The sequence below is a fragment of the Salarias fasciatus genome, chromosome 15, assembly GCF_902148845.1.
Source record: "Salarias fasciatus chromosome 15, fSalaFa1.1, whole genome shotgun sequence".
In the NCBI taxonomy this organism is placed as follows: domain Eukaryota; kingdom Metazoa; phylum Chordata; class Actinopteri; order Blenniiformes; family Blenniidae; genus Salarias; species Salarias fasciatus.
The window spans coordinates 21,102,239-21,123,241 of NC_043759.1; the positions used below are offsets into that span (position 1 = coordinate 21,102,239).

General features: G+C 44.4%; 1 protein-coding gene across 1 annotated transcript in view; it reads left to right on the forward strand.

The window, feature by feature from the left end:
• Nucleotides 1-21,003, forward strand: part of klhl29 (kelch like family member 29) — a 223,042-nt gene that overhangs the window by 9,530 nt on the left and 192,509 nt on the right. Inside the window, exon 2 of the mRNA XM_030109884.1 lies at nucleotides 4,693-4,766. The gene's annotated coding sequence lies outside the window, so the exon portion shown is untranslated. The remainder of the gene's footprint in view (nucleotides 1-4,692; nucleotides 4,767-21,003) is intronic.

Genomic DNA, 21,003 nt, shown 5'->3' on the forward strand with positions numbered 1-21,003 from the left:
GGTAAGCCCTGACTCTGACAATGCAATATCATACAAGCTGACAGGATTAGTTTTTCCAGTACGCTTCTCTGGTTGTCTGAGTCCGAGTTTTTGAAGCCGGTACAGTTTGCAAAGTGGGAAAACATGTCAGCGTGTTGATGTTTTTTTTTTTTTCTTTCTTTTTTTACCCACTGATCTGTCCTGGAGGACTCAATAAGCCACACCACTGACATGATAAATCCACCCATATCATCAGTGTGTGTGTGTGTGTGTGTGTGTGTGTGTGTGTGTGTGTGTGTGTGTGTGTGTGGGAGCAGAAATAGCAATTACAGTGAGGTTGGTTATACTCGCGGCGCCCCTCACAAGTGAGCCCGGCTACTTAACCTCTCTCTGTGCATACATACCTTTCACTGGAGTCGACTTGAAAAGGCAGGCAATCGCCACTCATACGCAGCCAAGGAAGCCACCGGCGAGAATGAGAGGGAAGTAAACTCCTGTTTTGGAAAGACATAAAGGGTCTCGGTCTCCCCGCGCCTCGCACATTTTATGTGTTGCAGTTTGCCTGCGTTTTGTATTCAAAGACACGCCGGCTTTGTTCGTGATAAAACTGACCGTAATGTTAATAAGGCGGCTGCTGAAGGTGCTATTGTAAAGATAGCTCTTGTCATTGCCCGGTGCCTGTGGGCCCCGCTGTAGTTTTATAGCTTTCCCGAGTAGGCATTTCTTTTTTTTTTTTTCTTTTTTTCTTTTTAGATCAGCCTGTCCACATTCCCTCCTTTCTTCTCTCTGGACAAAAAACTCACTGTCACTTGCAAAAGAAGCCTTTTGATTTTTTTATGAGAGGAGAATTTAAACCACACTCACGGCAGCCCGTTGGTAATTTGACAGTCGGGTCGACTCAAAGCTGCTCAGGATTTGGAGCTTTACGATTTCCTCCACTTTGTTTTCCAGCTCACATTACAGATCTCGGCTCTTTCAGCGATACCTTCGCTCTGAAGCGAGGAGTCCAGCTGAGAGAGGCTCCAACACCCTCTTTTGAGAATGCAGCCAATGCCGTGGCAGCCAAGTTTGATTATTAATGGCGGGTCTCTATCTCTGGAGCCCTAATTGGTCTCCTCTGATTGCTGAGCGTTCTGATTAAGAAATGCCATTAAAATTGATGTATTACGCTTCAAGTGTTTTTCACCGTGAGATAGCTGCTTCAATCAATTGATAATTACCCAGATGATTTATAGCCGGCCTCCATTTCGGAAAGTTTACCATCAGCGCCGCGTCAGAGCTTTAAAAGTACATCCTGAAAGGGGGAGTGGTTTCTTTGCTGAAAATCTAGAAAAAAAAAAAATTTAATCTTACCAAGATATTTCTTTAATACGTTGAAGTTATCTGTCATTTCTCAATTATTCAAATAAATGAGTTGACTCGTGACTTCAGTTCAGGAAGTGATATTGCAAATTTGTAATTAATTGAAAAGACAAAATAGAGTTCTCCAATGAAGAAGTCAATGAGGTAGTTAATGATCCTGCTTTGTGTGGAGTTAATGGGAAAACATCTCTAATTTCATGCCGAAGTAAACATTTTTCCTCGAGTTGCAGTATAACTTTCACGGAACTCTCGGCTTCGTTTTGTCCCAAACTGTTATAACTGGTCACAAAGTCTTTAAAAAGCGTGTTTTGTTTAGCTTTTCCCCCACATCGGGACACTTTAGCTGAACAGACGTCTTACTTTTCTGTAAGAATCATTAATGCAATCAGGTACGTGCTCGTTCTAACTCTGGGAAAGTACTTCTTGTGTACGCTACACACAGTTTTCATGGAATGAATTTTAATGAGATTTCACTCAGGATTGCTTTGGATTTTTTACATAAGCAGCCATATGTCAGAATGTGCAATAGCAGCTCCATAAACTGATGGCGTAAAGAACTGGCTTCACACCAGGCATGCTACTGTCTTTTATCATCCTCTGGAGGGAGATTTGGCAAGGTAGCCATTTCCATTCTTGCACAATCATCACAATGAAAATCCGATTTTTCTTCTTTTTGAATAAAGAAACACCCACGGTCCTCCGACCATTTTTCATCTCCAAAAGAAAAATGCAGCGGGAATCATGTTCTACAGACTATTAAGTCCGACGTGATGTATGTGACTTGGAAGTGGAGTCAGCAAAACGTGATGAATGTGCATTCAGGAGCCGTTTCCACGTTTTCCAAAAGGTTTCCCCCGCCATGTGGTTCTCCTCTTCAAGTCCTTCCTCAGAACTGTCTTTATCATCAGCGCCGGTACTTTTTTTTTTTTTGAAAATAACTTTTGACAGTGTGCGTTTAAGGGAGAGAACTGTGAGGAGGAGAAGCTGTACCCGGACATCACAAACAAGCGCGAACCATTAGCGGCCCCGTCTCGTCGGAGCCCATCAGCGGCTCGCTAAAAGACAGGAGCTCTTCCAGCTGCGCTCCATGTGAGTTTTAAAAGAGAGAAAAATGACTCTCTTGACTCCTTCTCTGCTGTGTTTCATCAAATCTGAACAGCCGATGTGCTCCAGAAGTGGTATTTTCCCTGCGATGAAGGCAGTCCATTTTAACTTTTTTGTTCTCCCTCACGGTGCCTCATCAGCTCCTGTAAGACATCGGCCGAGCGGGCGTGAGCGTGCATGAGAATTACGGCTGCGCGTTTGATGTATAGGTAGAGAGGAAAGGCAGTAATCCTCGTGAAAGCCGAACAAGAGGTTTTTCACCAAAGACACAGAATTCACAGCCCTTTAAATATCCGGCATGGCTGATTGCTCTCTGGTTTATGCAGGCGGCTCCGGGTACGACTCTGTGATCGACTCTGGGTCTCTGTCTGTCTCTAAAGAAGTCCCTCCATTCGCCTTCCTCCAAAACTTCATGTTCATTCTTGAACTCTCTGAAGTAACCAAATAATGTATTAATTTCCAATAACAGAATATTTACCAATATTCCAATCATTTAGGCCTTTTTGAAGATAATCACTTGCCCATAATGTATTAAAATTGTAAAAATCCCCCATGAATGACAAGATGAGTATAGTGCAAAACATGCCAAAAGCTGTAATTTACAAGAAATGTAGCCCTGTTCATGTATCACATTATTGGTTGCAATTAATAAATGTTGAAATGATTTTTTTTTATTCCTGCTTTGATCATTTAATTATTGGTGAACTGTTACTGCAAAAATGAGTCACATATCCTGTTTCAGTATTTTCCAGTTATTCTGAGATCTGCTCTATTTCATAAATGCTTGCTGTGTTGTTATTTGTGCTCCATCTAGGACAGTGGTGTCAAACATAAGGCCTGCGGACCAGTTTTGACCTGCAAAATACTTGAATCCGGTCCACCAAACCACCAAGCACATTGACAAAATCCCAAAGAAAACATTGAATGAAGGAAAAAAAAAACAAACAAAAAAAACTCCAACTAAACTGAAGTACAATGTGTTTAAATGTGTTTAAAATATTAGTACTGAGGTGATGTAAATGAAAGCCCATCGGGTGTTCTTTATACTGTTCAGAACACCGTCATAACTTGTAGAAAACACGACATGTCGTCTTCACTCTGTCTGTGATTGAAGGCATTTATTTATTTAAGTTTTCAACTGCAACGATTCAGGGACAGTAAAATAAAGCAGTTGTCTGAAGTCCAGTGGATCTCAGGGTTTCGATCACATTTGCACCCAGAAACTTCCCTAATTTGGAGGATTTGAGGATTGATTTTGTCCATTAGGGTGCTTGTGGCTCCCTGACTAAAATGGGTTTGATGCCCCTGATCCAGGATGAATTAAAAAAAAAAAAAAAAAAAAAAATCACATTACTGTAGGTTAGGTTTTTCATCTCTAAAGTATTCTCACCCGTTAAGTTATTATTTTTTTTTAAGTGTTCGCCGCTGTAGTTTGCCACCTTGACTTTTTTCTTTTTTTTCCTCTTTCATTCTGCGTGATGAAGCGGTAATTCAAAGCGGTAAAGGACGTCTTCGTTCTTCACTTGTTTTCAACAAAACAAACTGTCCTTGTACGTCGGTGCCGAACAGAAGCACAGAGTCTGTCGCTCGAACAAAGCCGGAGATGTGGTGACTTCCAAAGGCTGCCGCCGCCGAGGAGTCGAGCGATGGCTGTTTTTACCAACACCAGCGCCGTTGTTGCGTTCGACAATGAGGGCCTTTGAAGCGCCGTCTCCCATGTGAACCCTCTCCTTTGTTGTCATCTTTAAAAGAACGCAGCCTTTCGATTTGTGTTTAATCAGAGCATTTCGAAAAAGTTTTTGGTTTGACTGTCTTTTTTTTTTTTTTTGTTTGTTTTGTTTTTTTGGGGGGGGTGATCCCAGTGAGCTTTCCAAGCCATATGCCGTCAGTCTGACCTTTTCCTTCCTGCCAAATTATCTGTTATTGACCTCTAATATTCTCCCAGGACGGCCAGGAGAGTTATTGATAGCGTTTCCTCAGTGTGTCTCTGTGCGGTCATTTATCTGTTCTCCACACCAAAGATTACACTAATAAATCTCTTGATGCAGATTGTTCCATACTTGAATGAGTAGTGGGTATTTTTTTATTTATTTATTTTTTTATTTTCCATGACTTGAGTGAAGGGATGCCTGATTTTCTTCCCTTATTAACAGATGGCGTAAACACGAGGGCCACGTTTGCACGCGTTCCGTTGGCTTTTCTGTTTGAGAGGCTCCCCGTATTCACCCGCTCTTGTTGTTTCTGCAGGTGTACACACCGATACTCAAAAGATCTCATTTGTTTGTGATGAGCATCCCCGTCCACCGGAGACCAAAGGTACGGTAAGATATGAAAACCTCATTATCTTATGTCCCAGTAAACATAACTTATTATGCCAGTGCTAAGACACACAGCACCATGCACACACACACACACACACACACCCACAAAAGGACAATAAGACGAGTCAGTCACATTCTGTCTCATGATTTTATTGTGCACCTATCGGAATTGTTTTGAACCGTTTTGATTTTAACTCTGCTATAAACGGGAGCGATGATATTTGGGAAAAAAAGAATGATGTGATTGTTCTCTAATACTCCCTGACAAATCCCACTTTCCAGAGCTCGAAGTGAAGCGTCTGATTCTTTGATACACCTAAAGTGTACCTCAGTGTAAATGTGGCGCTGGCCTGGTTTAGTCGGGAGGGTGGGTGGGGGGGGTGGGGGGTCGATCATCCGGAATTATTTGATGTATGGCGCCATTAATTCTGCTCGACTTGCCCACCGTGTCCAGAAAATGAGCAATGTCTGCCTTCGCCTCCTCTCCCACAATGATCGTGCAATTCTGTCGGCAAGCAAAACCGAATCGGTCTCCAAGCAATTACGAGGTTAGAGCCTGATCTGGGGTCATTAAGAGATAGGATTACTCCTGGACCGCAGGACCCCAGGAATGCGCGGACCCCTCTGGTGGTCCGCTCACCGCTGATGAAATAGAATTGAATTAATGGGGTTGCCCACTGTGAGGACTGATTAGAACGACATACTGCCTTTGATCCCTGAGCGAGGTGACCAGGCGTGGGCGCCACAGGCACCGGTGGCGGGTCGTGGGGGAGGGGTCGAGCCCCTTTGTGTCTCTGCGTGTGTGTGTGTGTGTGTGTGTGCATGCCCGTCCTGGGTCAGCGCGTCACTGATGAGCAGGATTCATCATGCGGGCTCCTTGCTGGGGTTCAGCCCCCGCTGGGGGGCTTCAGGTGGTGTTCGCTTTGCTCGCACTCGCGCCTGATGTGGTCCAGGCAGCGTCCGGCTCCGGCAAATTACTGCCGAGCATTTAAACGGCTCACCTGCGATCGCACCTGCAGCGCGTTTTCAGGGCTAACCGCAGTAGGCAGTCAGGTTCGCCGGGATGCTGTCGGCCGCTGCTTGTGTTTGATGTGGAAAAGCACAAATTTATTTAACTGAAACAGTTTTTGATTTTTTTCACTTATAAATACCACTTAGTTGATTCGAGTGTAGATGTTGAGAACCAATTGAACATGATGTTAGGGTTTTGTGCACTTCTATGTGGTTTTTTTTTTGTATCTTCTCATAACTTCACACAAGTATTTTCATCAGTTTTCAGACGCACAAACAAGTCCTCAGTTTGCTTTTACCGAGCTGAAAGCAAAGCAGTACATACCACTGGAGGTAGCGTCGCCAACAAAAGGCTTTCTGAGCCGTCTCTAACTGTATCGAGCAGATTATCAAATGCGATCATGTAAAGAGTGACAAGCAGTTTTCAGCCAGGTTTAGAAAATACTCAAATACTTGATTGGGTATACACCACAGGTATCAAACACATTTCATTAGGAGCCACATGCAGCCCAATTTAATTTCCAGTAGGCCAGATTGGTTCAATATTGCAATAATAACCTTTAAATTTAAACTTCAATCTTTTTCTTCATTGTACTGCAGAGTGATTCAAAAATGTCTATAGATTTTTTTCAAAACCAAACAGTTACCACTGGCATTTGCTACAACCTCAGCCAATTTGAATGAAACCTTGTGATGCGAAATACAGTGAAATGTCTGAAAAAAAAAACTTGTTTAAAAATGTTTTTTTTGTGGCTTAAATCCTTTAAACCTGAACTTTACCAGCTAAATGTCAAACAGAAAAAAACAAACTAACCGACAATCTGAAAATTTGTGCTCTTTCCTGCCCATAATCAGTTCAACTATGGCTCACACATGAAGCTCGCTCTTCACTGTATTGTATTTGTGAAATTTTAAGCAAGACAGTTCATGGGTCACTTTTAGGCTACTTGACTGGAAACTTTCTGAATAGTTTCAGTTAGTTGCTGCTGACCTCTCGGCACTGTTTTCAGAACGTGGCCTGGCGGGTCTCAGTGGGCTTCTCAAGAAAATAAAGACGGTAAAAGAAAAGAAAAAAAACTAAAGCTGCTGGTTTTGACTGAGAAATGCAGAATCGCAAGTGAGTGCAGAAAATCCCAGGACTGTGCGCCTCCTATATTATATTCCACTATATATTATGCACTCTGCTATTTGTGTAGTTTCAGTCTGTTAAAGTTTGGCCAGACTTGAGTAGTACCATTGTTATGGCTCGGTATCAGGATTCTTTAACTTACAGGACTGGGCAATAACTGACTATATGAAACATGCCAGAATATATATTTGTCTAATTTTTTTTTTGATGAAAGTCCAGTATTCGATACCCAGTAATCAACCTGTCCGCCCCCTGATCGAAAACTTCCATGGGAATATCCTATAACTGGCGGTTACCCGCCGGCTATAAGGTGTCGCCGTCTGTCTCTGTTCGCCCGTAAACCTCCGAGCGGGTTTGAGATTTTTTTTTTTTCCATTAGTTGTTTTGACTGTTCTCAGGCCAAACAAACGGCAGCACATTTCGCTTGGATTTTTTCAGACAGAACTGGTGTGGTTATTTGTTGTGCCGCCAAGTCCGCAGTGTTGTTGTTCTTTTTCATGTGAAAAGAGTTGAGAGATCCGGAGTTTGCCTCAGCCACTACAGACATCCTTTGTGTGAACGCGGCCTAAATCCCCACATCAGAGCACCAGGGGAAAAAGAATTTCTTCTTAAAACAGAATTCCGAAATCAAAATGATCAGAAATATGTCACCGCCTGCCAAGTCTCCAGTTTCACTTGAAGCTGGAAAGAAAACACACAGTAAGTTGATGCAATTTTTTATTATTTTTTTTTTTTCCCTTCATCTTCCCTAAACCGCATACCTTGAGAAGTAATGGTCGTCATCGCCCTTGTTTGCCCAGCGGTGTTCTGTTTACGTTGGGCTCCCAGACAGTAAGTCGGAGCTGTCTGCCGGAATCACTCTCAAGGCCACCTCCAGTAATGATAGATGACAAGCCTCCGCCGGGGAGAAAACAGGTCCCGGCGGTGGCGCGCCGCGCCGCGCCGCTCAGACAAAGGTGCCATCAGCCGGCAGTTTACCTCCCGCACTATTGCGGAGGAAGGTTTGGGCGTGGAGTTGAATAGAAGACTTGAGGGGAGAACTCTGCAGCAGCTAATGAGGAAGAAAGTAACGTCCCTCCTGTTGGAGTGGGGGGGGGGGGGGGGGGGGGGGGGGGGGGGGGGGGGGGGGGGGGGGGGGGGGAGTGCAGTAAATTACACCGAGCCGTGCGCAATGGCTCCGGCTTCTCGCTGAATACTAATAAAAGCCGGTGGTCACCTTGTTTAAGCCAAACATAAAGTTCCAGGTTTGTGCTGTCGCGCAGGACTAACTTTGACTTTAGGCGGGACATTAAATTTTCATCACTCTATTATTCACAGGTCGCACAGGAGCGGCGTTCCAGGTCTGCTCGGAAATACTCTCTGGATCAGTGGGTTCAGGGCTCATATGCCATATGTTGGCCGGGGCGAACCGCCGTCCCTTCCGATTACTGGAACTCGGGGAATGTGCAAAAGATGACTACACAGAGCAGGTTGTGTAAAAAAATGACCATTAACTCAGTGACCTTGTTCGCAAATGAAGGCAATGAGGGGGAACCCAAAGAAAAAGCCAACTTTTTCTCAAATTAAGGCTGCAGGGGGTGAATTATATCACGGCTAACATTGGGCGAAAGGCAGGATACTCAACGAGAAGGTCACAAGACAAACAGAGATACACAACCGATCACATTGACACCTACAAGGAATTTAGAGTGAGCAGTTAACTGAAGGAGCAACGCACACACAGGGAGAACATGCAAACTTAACGTGCATTACCATGCATAAGGTAAAATCTGCAAACTCACAAGAAGAAAAACCAAATACTGGAGTCAAACCTCGGTTCTCTGCTGTTAAAGTCATTTATTTCCAAAACTGGCTATAAAAAAACTGAACTTTTTAAAAGTTAATTATTTTTTCTATCAGTTAAGAATTAAACTGTTAAAATAAATAAATGGAGAAACTCAGCGTGAGAAAAAATTCCTATTTGAATTATTCAAGGATGCTTAAACATGAAAGAAATATGAGTCTTTTGAACTATGTTATTTAGAATAGTTGTGATAAGTATACTTTATATTGCTCTTTGATAGAGTTGCAAAGTGGAAACTCTTCTTTTACAACAAGTAAAACTTGGGTGAAGTTTGCACATTTGCCCTTCGCATGTCTATATTCTCACCTTCTCTGCGCAATCTAAAGACGGACTAGTTCAGTTCAGTGTGTTTGTACCAGGTTATGTATAATTTTTAAAGTTCATAAGTGACACGAAGGCATGTGTGCTTCTGCCTAATGGCCGGTCCTGCTGCGGCGGCACAAAGGCTCCAGTCAAGTCAGTAATGAAGTTAAAGTTCAGAGTCGTGCTTCACGATCTGTCACGTCTTCCCCTAATGTCAGCTTTCAACACAGTTTGAAAGTAGAATTTTTTTTTTTTTTAATCTTTAAATTCAGTCTTAAATGCTGTTTTTAAAAACCCTGCCTGTAAGCTCGCTTGAGGACAGGCATCCGCCTACAGCCATATTTAAACCGAGGAGTCCTGACCTGCTGACAAAGGGGAAAAAAGCTGTTAGAAAAGCAGTTATCTGGACTCGGTACACTGAAGTATTTAGCTGTGGAGACAGAAAATCATGGCGACCAGCCTTGGTATTGGCATGTTCTAAGCAGAAAAGTAGCGTCTCTAATGACCTGACCCCCTGACCCCGACCGCCATGAAGCGTATGTCTGATATTTCCCCGGCAGCCGAGCGGTACCTGGTGTTCCGGGATGAAAAGAGGAGCCCGAGCGGTGAGCGGGGTCACAGTTCTTCGACCCCCCCCCCCCCCACCCCCCGGCTGCCATTCATATGAGACTACCTCCAGCGTTGGCTGTGCACCACCGCGGCCTTAATGATGAAAATATCTCCCTCTTTTGTTTTCTCTCCGAGGGGGTGAGGATGGTGGGGGGTGAGGACGGTGGTGGTGGTGGTGGGGGGGGGGATGGGGGGTCTCATTCGCATGCCGTTACCGGACCATAGCAGAGGCGGAACATAAACGCACATTCAGCCGGCCTCGGCGAACCCGCTCATATTCTTGTCACATAAACAGTGAGCCATTGTCTCCCGCACGCCCCTGGAGTGATTAAGACGTAAGGCACCGCGGGGGGCCGGCCCGTGGTTAAAAGAGCATGGAATCTAAAGGGGGCCGACAGACACAGGCACACATACATGCACGCGGCAGGGGGTTCTAACATGGCATCTTATCCGGGCCATTGAGGCTAATATCTGTGAATAGGGCGTGCTGGCACTTTCAGCAACGCCATCAAGAGTTGCCGCTGTTCTTTAAAGTGGCCTCAGGGACCACACAGCTTGAACGGTCCTCCAGAGCGAGCGAGAAGCATGGGGCTGCTGTATCTTCAGTGTCCTCAATCAGGAGGAGATGAGCGCAGTCGGAGGACAGTGCCCTGACTTTTTAAACATCGTTTAGGCCGCGCCGTCGGATCATGTCGGGCTCAGACGGTAACATTTGCAGTTTAAAAAAGGTACAAGACTGCCTGTTTTTGCTCGCCTTCATCCTACCGATGTTTAAATAACATGTTTTATAAGCTCCTTTGTGCCGCATTTCAAATAGCACATTGTAAATTGAAAAGGCTTCAACAAGTTCATTCTATTCATTACAGCTTCAGTCTGAGTCTCATGGAAAAAAAAAAAAGTGTTTTCAGTCTACTTTCTGAATCTCTCTCCACTACTTTTTTTTTTTTTTTCCTTTCTGAAAAGCACTCGGTGTCTGAAGCGTTTGTCTTGATTAAACTTTTTTGTTTAAGCAGAGGAACTCTCTGAAATTAAAGATGAGATCCTTTGATAGGGCCGCGGTGACATTGAGCTCAGGATAAACACCATGTGACACGCCAGACGCCGGCAGAAAGCATCAGACGGATCATTGTTTTTAACACTGCCAGCTGCAATTTATTGATAGAGCGGCGCAAAGAAGGAATACGTGGGATTTTACAAAAGCACACCTGCGGTGAAAAATCATTCAATTCAGCAGTCTGACATCGACAAACACGCTATTACCAGCTTCCATTCATTTGTTGAAAGGCCCCTGCAAAAAATATCTCCCTGCATTCCTGGTTCAAATTGCGATTCGCGGGAGGAATGTTCGGCAGAATGCGGCGACATAACGCCGAGAGAGAAAGAAAGCGGCGAAGTGTTCAGCTTGTCCGTCCACACATCCATTCATCCACAAAATCCTGTCCGCCATGGTTTCGCCTGAGCTAAGAGCTCCGCGTCGCCTCTGGTGAAGATGTCCTGCCGCCTCCTGATATCAGGCCTTTTTTTTTTTTTTTTTTTTTGGAGTCTGTCATGTCAGCCGTCTTAAGCACATCCACGCCCGTCGTGCTGCTCGGCCTCTATGAAAGCGATGCCGTATTGATTCGGTGCTTTGGCTGCATATCAAAGCTCCCCACATAACATTAGCCGCATCGCTCTGGTGAGATGGTTATCGCAGCAGATAAGGTGTGCTTAATGACCGGAGACGCTGGAGCTGATTTGGGCAGACGTCTCGCACCACGACAGGACAACAAAACATTTTGTCGTTTTCGTTTGAGGAAATTCATCGTATTTGAAGGTTGGGGACTTCACTAAATCAGATTAAACTTCATGACACTGTGTGTTTTAAAAATCAATGAGGAGCCATCTGGCGTTGGTGTGTGGATTTACTCCTCTTATTAATTTATATATGAAGTGTTTACATTTGGGCCTGTGTGTGTTCACGTCTCCCCGACCACTCAAAGTGTTTTCCCGAGGCGTTGCTGACCAAAAATGACAGAAAACATAAAGAACACGCAGCCTCCCGCCGGAGGTGGTGGAGTCAATTAGCCCTGCTCCAACTTTTGCTCAAAACATGCTACTTTTGCTTTCTCTGCATTTTTCTTGCTCAATGTCGGACGAGTGATTGTGATTTTTTTTTTTTTTCCCCCTACTTGTTTTTCTCCTCTTTCATCTTGAGATGTTAGCAGGCAGAAGAGGCCAAAAAAGCAATATTGATGTCAACCGATATCCTACTTCTCAACATGGAATTGGGAGAAAAAAATCCATATGTCGGCTATACATACATACATATCTATATATAGCACTCTTTTCTGTGTTGGGCTAACAGCAGATGCTGTGGTTGATTTTGTAGTGAAGCCACACATGCTCGCAGATAAAAGTAGCGTCTAAATATTAACAATAGTGAGAACAAGGACAGGTGAAAAATGGTGCTAATGACATATTGTTGCAAAATATTTTATCTCAGTATAGAAAATGAGCGTTTGTTTTGTTGTTTATGTAAACTGAGTGCACGTTGGTTTTCTCACCGTTACCTCCACAGTGACACTTGACAGCCTGCACATACAAAAAAAAAAAAAAAAAAAGAGCCCACACAAGCTATTATGCAACGTCTCAGCTCCAGATAATAAAGTTCCTGTTGTTCCTCCCTATTTGTTGTGTGCAGAACTTGATTGAGCATTTCAAATTTTTCTGCTGAGTCGAGCTGTTTTGCAAGTACAAAAAAAAAAAAAAAAAAAAAGCAATTTCTTTTCTCCCATTTTTGCCTCCTGGATGGAGCTGTTGTACAGTGCAGCGGCTTCCAGTCCTGCATCAATTTATTGGTGAAAGAAAACACACACACATACACACACACACACAGATTTTGTGAGTAGCTCTGGCCCAGTGGCTCCAGACCCTGTCAGATTTATGGTGATACATTTGAAAGGAAGCAATTTTTATGCCTGCTATGAAAACTCCTTTTTAACCTTAATTACATCGCGGCTCTGCGAGGACCAAATGTTCTCTGCTGAAATTAATTTCCCAACAGGGGCCCTTATCAAAGGACTCAGATGTACCTTCTTATCATGTGTGGTCAGTCCCGCTGCGTGAAAATTTACTTTGAGTTAATTGCAACTATCATTTGACAAATTTTGTATTTGGATATCTCCTCGGTGTTGACTTAAGCCTTTGCAGCCGCACGCGGAGCTCTGCTGATTTCGCTACGTATCTCTTCTGACATGTATGCTCTGGACGTCTCCGATGTTTAAAGACATTTTTCACTGCACATTCACGAAGGCGTCACGGAAGATAAACTAAGTGCGCCCTCAGCTTAATTCTATTAAATAATAGCACATAAATGTTATAGAATGTCCTCTCAGGAGATTTTGACACTTAAAGTCTCTGTAAATATTTTAAAGAGAATTACACGGAATAAACAGCACGCATGTATTTCACAATTTCTAGCTTAAAAAGTCCAGCTTGGGTGGAATTCTCTTTGGATTAGGTCTGAGCTGTCAAACATAAGGCTGGTGGGACACCAAGAAAAGTGCAAACATTTCAGAGAAAATGCATTTTTTTAGGCAAATGTTGTTTAAGAGTAGCTGACACAAGGCAAGGCTGAGCTATCCGTGGTCCTGCCGTGATAGACTACTGCCTTTTTGCTGTCTAACCAGCATTAGCTTTAAAGGTAAAGTGAGGTTAAGTTTGCAAAAATAAGCAGAATTCAGTTTGTTTGGGTATTTCGCTGTATTTTACACCAGAAGGTTTGACTTGCTGGTTTAAATTTAATCATCATTATGGCACGATTTCACTGGTTCTGCTCACTCAGGATGAAATTAGGCTTTATGTGGCCCCTTTTTTGATGCTTTTGCACAGTTTTTCACAGTGTTTACATTTGTCTATGTAATTGTTTTAACCAGATGAGCTGTCTGGAATGATTTTTTAAAATTTTGCCATCAATTTTAATGATGCATTTCCATTGTTGCCATTATTGTATAATTACTAATGCAAAAGAAATTAAAAAGATATGCAGAAGTGACCATATGTGGTCACTTTGCCCAGTAGAGGGGTGAAATGGACGTCTCAGAGCAGCTACAGGTGGTTTACAGTTCTGCAGGCATTTGGGAAATTCTTCACCGCTTCTGTGGATTTCAACAATAAAACCAAGAAGTTCCGTTGTGCCTTTTGATCCACAGCTTGCACATTTAGCGCACGTGCAGGAGCGTCGACTCGATCCCCGTGCAGCTTTATGGATGGCACACGTGCGGTGCAGATGTCACTGCGCGGTCCCACAGGGGCCGAAGTCAGCCTGCATTCCTCCACCATATGTGTTCTGAGAACGGTTCGGCATCACAATCTTTGCATCGTGCGGAGGGAAAAAACAAATCAACCCTCGGTTTAAGCTCCCGCTGCGTGCTGCGACAGTCCCAGTCCACATCGCCGTCGACACGCGCCTCTCTGTTTTCCAAGTCGTGAACCAAAAAAAGAAAAAAACTGTTAGCGCTGCTTGTAAAATTGATTTTGAGATTGAAGTTGAGCTTTGCGTTGGTAGAAGTACTTGACTGTACGGTACGGAGCAGGGGAGGATGCAGCGAGCGTCGGGCCGGGCGTGTCGTGCACTTCAGACGAGCAGGTGTTGCTGGCGATGGAGAGGAGGAAGAGAAGCCCTCGTCTGTACGCGCTGACCTCCAGAGACCAGACGCGCCCATGAAAGGAGAGCAGTCGTTTCAATACATGGCGCCCCACCCCCCCCCCCCCCCCCCCCCCCCCCCCCCCCCCCCCCCCCCCCCCCCCCCCCCAAGGCCGTTTGTCTCTCAGGTGTTACTTCACAGATGACACCTACAAATTTTATTTAATGCACTTCAATGGCAGCCGCTGACAACAGCGTAGAGATTTCAAAAAGCATCTCGTATGTATTCACTGGAGTCTGCCGCACGTCTCTCCCTCTGTCATTTTGTCTCATCATGTCACTTATGTTCCACTCGGCGGTTTTCTTCTGCGGGTTTTTTTTTTTTATTTTTTTTTATTTTCTTAGTCCTCTGTATTGCCAAACTTCCTCTTCTTCTGCTTTTGTCAAGCTTACAACCACCCACTGAGATCAGATTAAAGCAGACACGTCGAAACACAACACCACCGAGCCGCACGCCCCGGAGCAAAGCATGATGGGGATGGAGCGAGGCGTACAATGCCCCACCGCTGCGTCGTCCCGGCTGAGTGGGCCGGCCGTGTAAGTGGCGCTGTCCCCCGTAATTGGCGTGAATCTAATTAGGATGTATGGCTGGAGCTGCGTCCTTAAAACGGAGCGACACTGTAATATGTTTTTATGAGATTTTCCATAATCTTGTTTTCCCCGCCGTCGTTTGCTTGCACGTATGTTGTCCTGGATCGCGTCGGCGAGGTTTTCTGCAGTGATGAGCAAAATGGTGCGATCGGGCGGGTTCGGAGGGGCGCCGGCGTTGTCGGTCGCCTCGTGTCTTTTGTGCTTCACCTCACAGGAATTTGCCATGATTTCACCTCTTCACTCCTGCGCATAATGATGCGTTTTATTGGCTGTTTAAAACAAGGCCATCACACACCGGCGGTTACGTTACCTTCAGCTCTAAAGGGGGGGATTGTTTATGAGCTCCGAGTTTGAATTATAGACCAGTCCTATTTTGATCCATGTCTGCTTCTCTGCTCAAACGATCCCATCCAACACCGGGAATCCGCCTGCAGATTAAAGTCAACTTGAAAATGGAAACTAAACTTTGCTTAACATCAACTCAGGCAGGTTTTATTTGAAACTTTAAAGGCTTTCCAGGCTGTGTTTGCTAGAAGCAAGCTTTGTTTCAGTGCCGCGGTTTGACAAGTCCATGCCACAAAAGGTTTAATGTTTCCAAACTTTTGCAATATGTTAAAAAGTGTTCAAAAGCTATTTGCACAAATACGTGAAACTGAAAGCTGTAATTGAACAAATTCAGGAGACACATTGTTAATTCAGTCTCGTTTTAAATAATAAATCGATTTAATCCATTTTTCTTGAATGAAGGGACAAAAAAAAAAAAGTTTTTTCCCCTTATTTTTCCAAGAATTCTGTCCCTTTTCACACCACTGGCATCAACTTGGAACAACTTTTTGATGTGAAAGTCACACTTCCTCATCATCTCTGGGGTATTAAGGTTTTTTTTACATGCTTGGACAGATTTCGTCACATTAAAGCAGAGAGCTGACAGGGTCACTAACCTGTGACTTTCATTAACCCTGCCCACACACACACACACACACACACACACTCACACCTCTGCCTTGCCCTCCACACTTCTCTCTCTCGCCTTCCTCCCACTCCTTCTTTCCAAACTTTATTTTTTTAATCTTTTTACTCAATCAGCCACTTCGGGGCTGAGAGGGCTTCGTGTTTAGTTGTGAGGAATCAATAGCCATTACAGGAGGGAGAGAGAGAGAGAGAGAGAGCAGAGAGAGAGAGAGAAAGAGAACATGCTGAAGAGGGAGCGAGACAGACTCCTATCCCTGTCAATCTGACCCTGCCTGACGGCTGTCATCTCCCTTAATTGCTTTGCTAATATCATACCCACTCAGCCTGGATCTGGGTCAGCAGGGCTCCTCTGCTGCTGCTGACTCGCGGCTGTCCTTCTCCATGATCTCCCCGCTGTTTGTCTTTTTTTTTTTTTTTTTTTTTTTTTTGTCCCCTTTCGGGCCATCTCTATTAGAAGTGAAATGTACTGTCAGAACGTAAGGACGGCATTATGTTTCTTGTTCTGTTCTGAGATGACCCCCACTTTAGATTAATCCAGTCGCGGACATTTTTTATTATTTCTTTTTTTTCCATGGCAGTAGATAATAATTTATGCACCCAGCTCTATTCTGGGATGGGAAATAGGCTTGCCAGAATTAACCTTTCTATTTCCCTCAGGTGATGCTCGGTGTGGTTTCTTTCTTTGTCTGCCATCTTTCTGCTGTTTTCACCTTTAGGTCAGACCTCAAAGCTTCTTATTAAGAGAGAAGGTTAACATGGATAACATAGGCAAATAAGCCTCTCGCTGTTTGCTTTCTGTGTTGGTTTTGATAATTAAAATGGCAGAGTAATTTATTTCTGTCACAGCGATGCACACTACTCTGATTTTTTTTTGATTTTTTTCCCCCTATAAATGGGAACTCAGCATGACAGGACTGACTATAAATTTAATGCAGTTGACGCAGTAAAAGAAAAAAAAAAAAGAACTATTACTGCTGTTATTTAGCAGTGAAGAATTGTGTATGTGAAATTTAAAGCTGCCGTCAGGCACTTTTATGCATAACCGTTTATTTAGAAGCAGTAAAAATAAATAGCCTGTTTGGCAGTCACGGACGGGCAGGATGATATGTCAGAAATGTAAAATCAGCAGCCACTCTTTCCCTTTGCCTTTCTTATTTTCAAAGTGGAATGTAATGAAAACCGTCTGGAAGCACGGCTCAATCATTGTCGTGTCACTCGGTGTTAAATCAAACCCCAGAAGTCACTTGTCTGATTGTTTAGATATACGTTATAAGGGGGGGTAATCTCTTCTCTCTTTATCTCATTTCAATATAAAGCGGCCCTAATGAAGTCTGGGAGTACGTCCTGCTTCCCGCTGCCAGTGCAGCCTGGTGCGCTGCCTCCAACCGTTTGATGCTTCAATTATTTTCACGGTAAAGCAGGCTTGTATAACAAAACATTTTCTCAGACGCAAGTTTATTTTCGCTTCCAGCTTTGCTTGGCAAACCGTCCACTGGCTAAAGAAAGTAGGTTTTGGTGAAGCCAGTGTTTCTGGATGAGAGAGAGAGAGAGAGAGAAGCAAGGAGGAGGAGGAGGAGGAGGAGGAGGAGGAGGAGGAGGAGGAAGAAGAGGCCTTTATTTGTGTGTTTGTGTGGATGAAGCAGAGACCAGCTGTTTTTCTTTCTTTGTGGAAATGGGAAGATTTTCCATACATGTTAGTCCGTAATTATCCTGTATATAGAGGACATAATCATACAAATTTCAATTTTTATCAATATAGCAGCACTTTCACTTACCTGAAAACTGAACATAAATTATAGGAATGCCAAGGAAATCTTTTTGGAAAAGCCTCCTGTGTTTGCCGTGGAGGTGTCTGACGCCGGCTCCCCTCTCCGCTGCAGCTGCTCTGCTGTTTACATCCACAGTCGTGGCTACAGGCGGCCATTTTAAACAAGGTAGCGAAGCACAGACAAGGGACGAGGGGCCAGTAATTGTGTCAGCGGCAGGGCTCTGAGCCAGGAACTGTCAAGACCTCATACTTTCCCCTGCTCCCGGTTTAATGGAGCATGTGAGGGGCCGGGGTGGCGTGCAGCCCCGGCCCCGGTCCAGGCTCCGCTCGTACGGCCTCCCCGTCCTTCCTGCGATGGGCGCAGTGGAACAGTAAGCCTAAGGTAGAGCAGCTGGAGGAAGCATTAGTGTAAGACCCTTCCCGCTGTTTGCCGTTTCAGCCTCGCTGCCCTCCGTTTGCCTCCACAATACGACTCCTCTTCTCATGACCTTAACAGTGGCAATAACCCTGCTCTGTGCCTCGTGTTGTAATGTCGCCATTGAGCACGAATGCGCAACCTCGAATGCAGCATCCACACTTACAGATGTAAACGAGCATTTCAGAACCACCGTTAGCCGTCTGCTGATCCCTCCATGTGCGACCAGACAAAGGATTCTTTTTCTTTTTTCACACCTCATCCCTTGCTTGGCTCTAGTCTTATATATGTTGGCCTACAGATTCCTAATGCGGGCCAAAAGAAGCTTTTCCTTTATCGTAGGGAGTGAAAGTCCAGCTGTCACCCAAACTGTTTGGTTTGGAGGATCTTGAGAGCTGAATAGAGGCAGACCCCTCGGGTAGCGCGGGGGCCTGTTGATTTGGAGCGGCCGGCGACGGGAAGGCTGCCCAGATTTCTCAGATCTGTGGTGTCACTGCTCGAACCACATCGAGACTTGGGACTAATGAGCTTTTGACTCTGTGAGACACATTTCGGATTCACTTTCTGCTTCTCCCCACGCTGGCTTTTTTTTTTTTTTTTTTTTTTTTTTCTCCAAATCAACTTCCTTTTCATTGCATTCATTTCTTCACCACATGCCCCACTGCCCTCCTATAAGAATATTCGCTTTATCATGAATACCAAGTTTATTATCTTTTTTAAATATGCCCAACTGTAAGCGAATGCCACTTGAAGTGAAGAAGAGCATGAAGCGGCGTGGAGGACTCCTCTCGCGGCTCTCGGGAGGCAGAACTTTATTGTTCATCGGTGTAAGCCGTCACTCACTTAGAGGTGTATATCCTCTACCTGTTTTGTTTTTGTTCTCTGGGAGGACTAAAGGTCAGCTCTTAAGTCTCGGGCCCTTTGGGTCCTTTAGATGCAGCACAGGCAAACATAACCTTTGAGGTCTTCGCTGGAACATCAGGCAGATGCCAAACGTTCAATTTTGCATGTGTTCGTTGTCCCCGCAGGAGGAAAACCGCCAGATCTGAGAAGCTCGTCACATCTCATGTGTGGTTATTGTTAAGTTAAAACTGATATTTTATTTTGATTTCCCACAAAACTGCTAGCATTCCCAGCAGACGGCGCTAGCTTGTACTTGTGATGTTTGTATGCAAACATCATTATGTTAGCATTGTGATTGTGAGGATGATAACTCAGCCGTGAGCCTGCGCTGTACTCTTGAGCATATAGGCAACCCTCGAGTCGCCATAAATACATTAAAAAAAACAACATAACGCAATCCAGTACAAGAGCCCTTGTACGGATTGTGTGTTTGTTAAGCGCAGAAACACGATAATGTCCTTGTTGATGTAGATTAAAGAGGTAGTCGAAGGCAGTGCTGCTGCGCTGGAGTGTGTTACATCGAAAGCGTTGCTAAATTTGTTCCTTTCTGGCATTGTAATGATTCAGCCTAATATTAGTAACACCCAGTACGCTGCAGCGCGGCTCAGCCGGGGTACAAACTCTTGTATTAATAAAGAACATGTAGTTAAATTGAAGCCTCTGTGGTCTTTTCAAGCTAAACTGAACATTAGCATTGAAAAGGTGTAATTTAGGGCTGAGTTGTATTATTTAGCATTACAATGTACAAACAAGGCAGTAAAGCAACAAAGGCGTCAAGCTTCTTGAGACTTCAGGCAGGCTGGAAACCATTATAAACCCTGAATGAGGAGAAATATCACTGTCTCCAGCTGCCTTTTTTTTGGTTATATTTATTCCTTTATACATAAATGTGTGTTTATATGTACAATTACATGTAGCATGGTTGGTATGGAGTCGTTGGGTGATGTGTCTTTGTTCAATTAATGTCTAAAATGAGACATGTTTCAAGTCTGCAGCTCCAGTATTGACAATTATTGACAATCTTTGCCAGGAGAAATGAAACTGTAATGAAACTTGTCTTGCCGTGCCGGTGTTCCTCCCAGCAGTCTGCAGAGAGAGAGAGCGAGAGACGGAGAGCGAGCGAGCAGGAGTCCAGGAAATTGTGCAGGTGTTTCCAACACATTGTTTTATCGCTGTCTGCTCTCTGCCCAGCCGGCACACACACAGTCCCCGGCCCGGCCCGGCCCGGCCCGGCTGTGTTCTCGTGTTGATTAGCCGCAGTGTGTCTGGTGGCAGCGCTTCCCGCCACCGACTTTCTGGCGGAGCACCATCTGCAGCCCGCCGCCACCGCCGCCGCCGCTGCCGCCGCCTCGGCGTTTGCCTCGCACTCCCAATCTCATTCAGACGTGAATGCCAAAACAATCAGATAGGAAGACACTGACATGAACACACATGAGGGTGAATTTGTGAGTCAAATTTCCCCTCTTTTCGCTGCCCGCCATCCCGGTAAACAGATTTTGAAGATGAGCTTGTTGAGTGGCGTCTTCTTCACTATGCAAGGCTTCAACCCCCCGAGGGGAAAATAAACATTCATATCTGGTAGAAATAATCACAAGGCTGTTTTAGGAAAATCTTTTCATTGCTTTTCAAATAGCTTTTATCATTATTTTCATATATCTATATGTTTTTTTTTTTTCTTATTTGTATTTCAAATATACCAGAAGCTTATCAACCGTCGACAAGAAGTGTATCAAGCTGCAGGTTATCACATTTTCACATCAGCAATTGACTTCCATCGGTGTGTAGATCGGCGTCCCCTCGCCGACACTCACGGGTGATGAACGGAGGCATATTCCTCTCACAAAGCCCAGCCGGTCTTTTAAAGATTTTTGCGAGTATTCGGGGAATTATGTGTTCACTAGATCATGTCTCGCTCAGGGCCAAAATACTTAAAAGCATAAGAGGCAAAAAAATGAAATTGCTTCAATCAGTGCGGATAAATTATCGGCGGATAAATTGTGACATTTCAC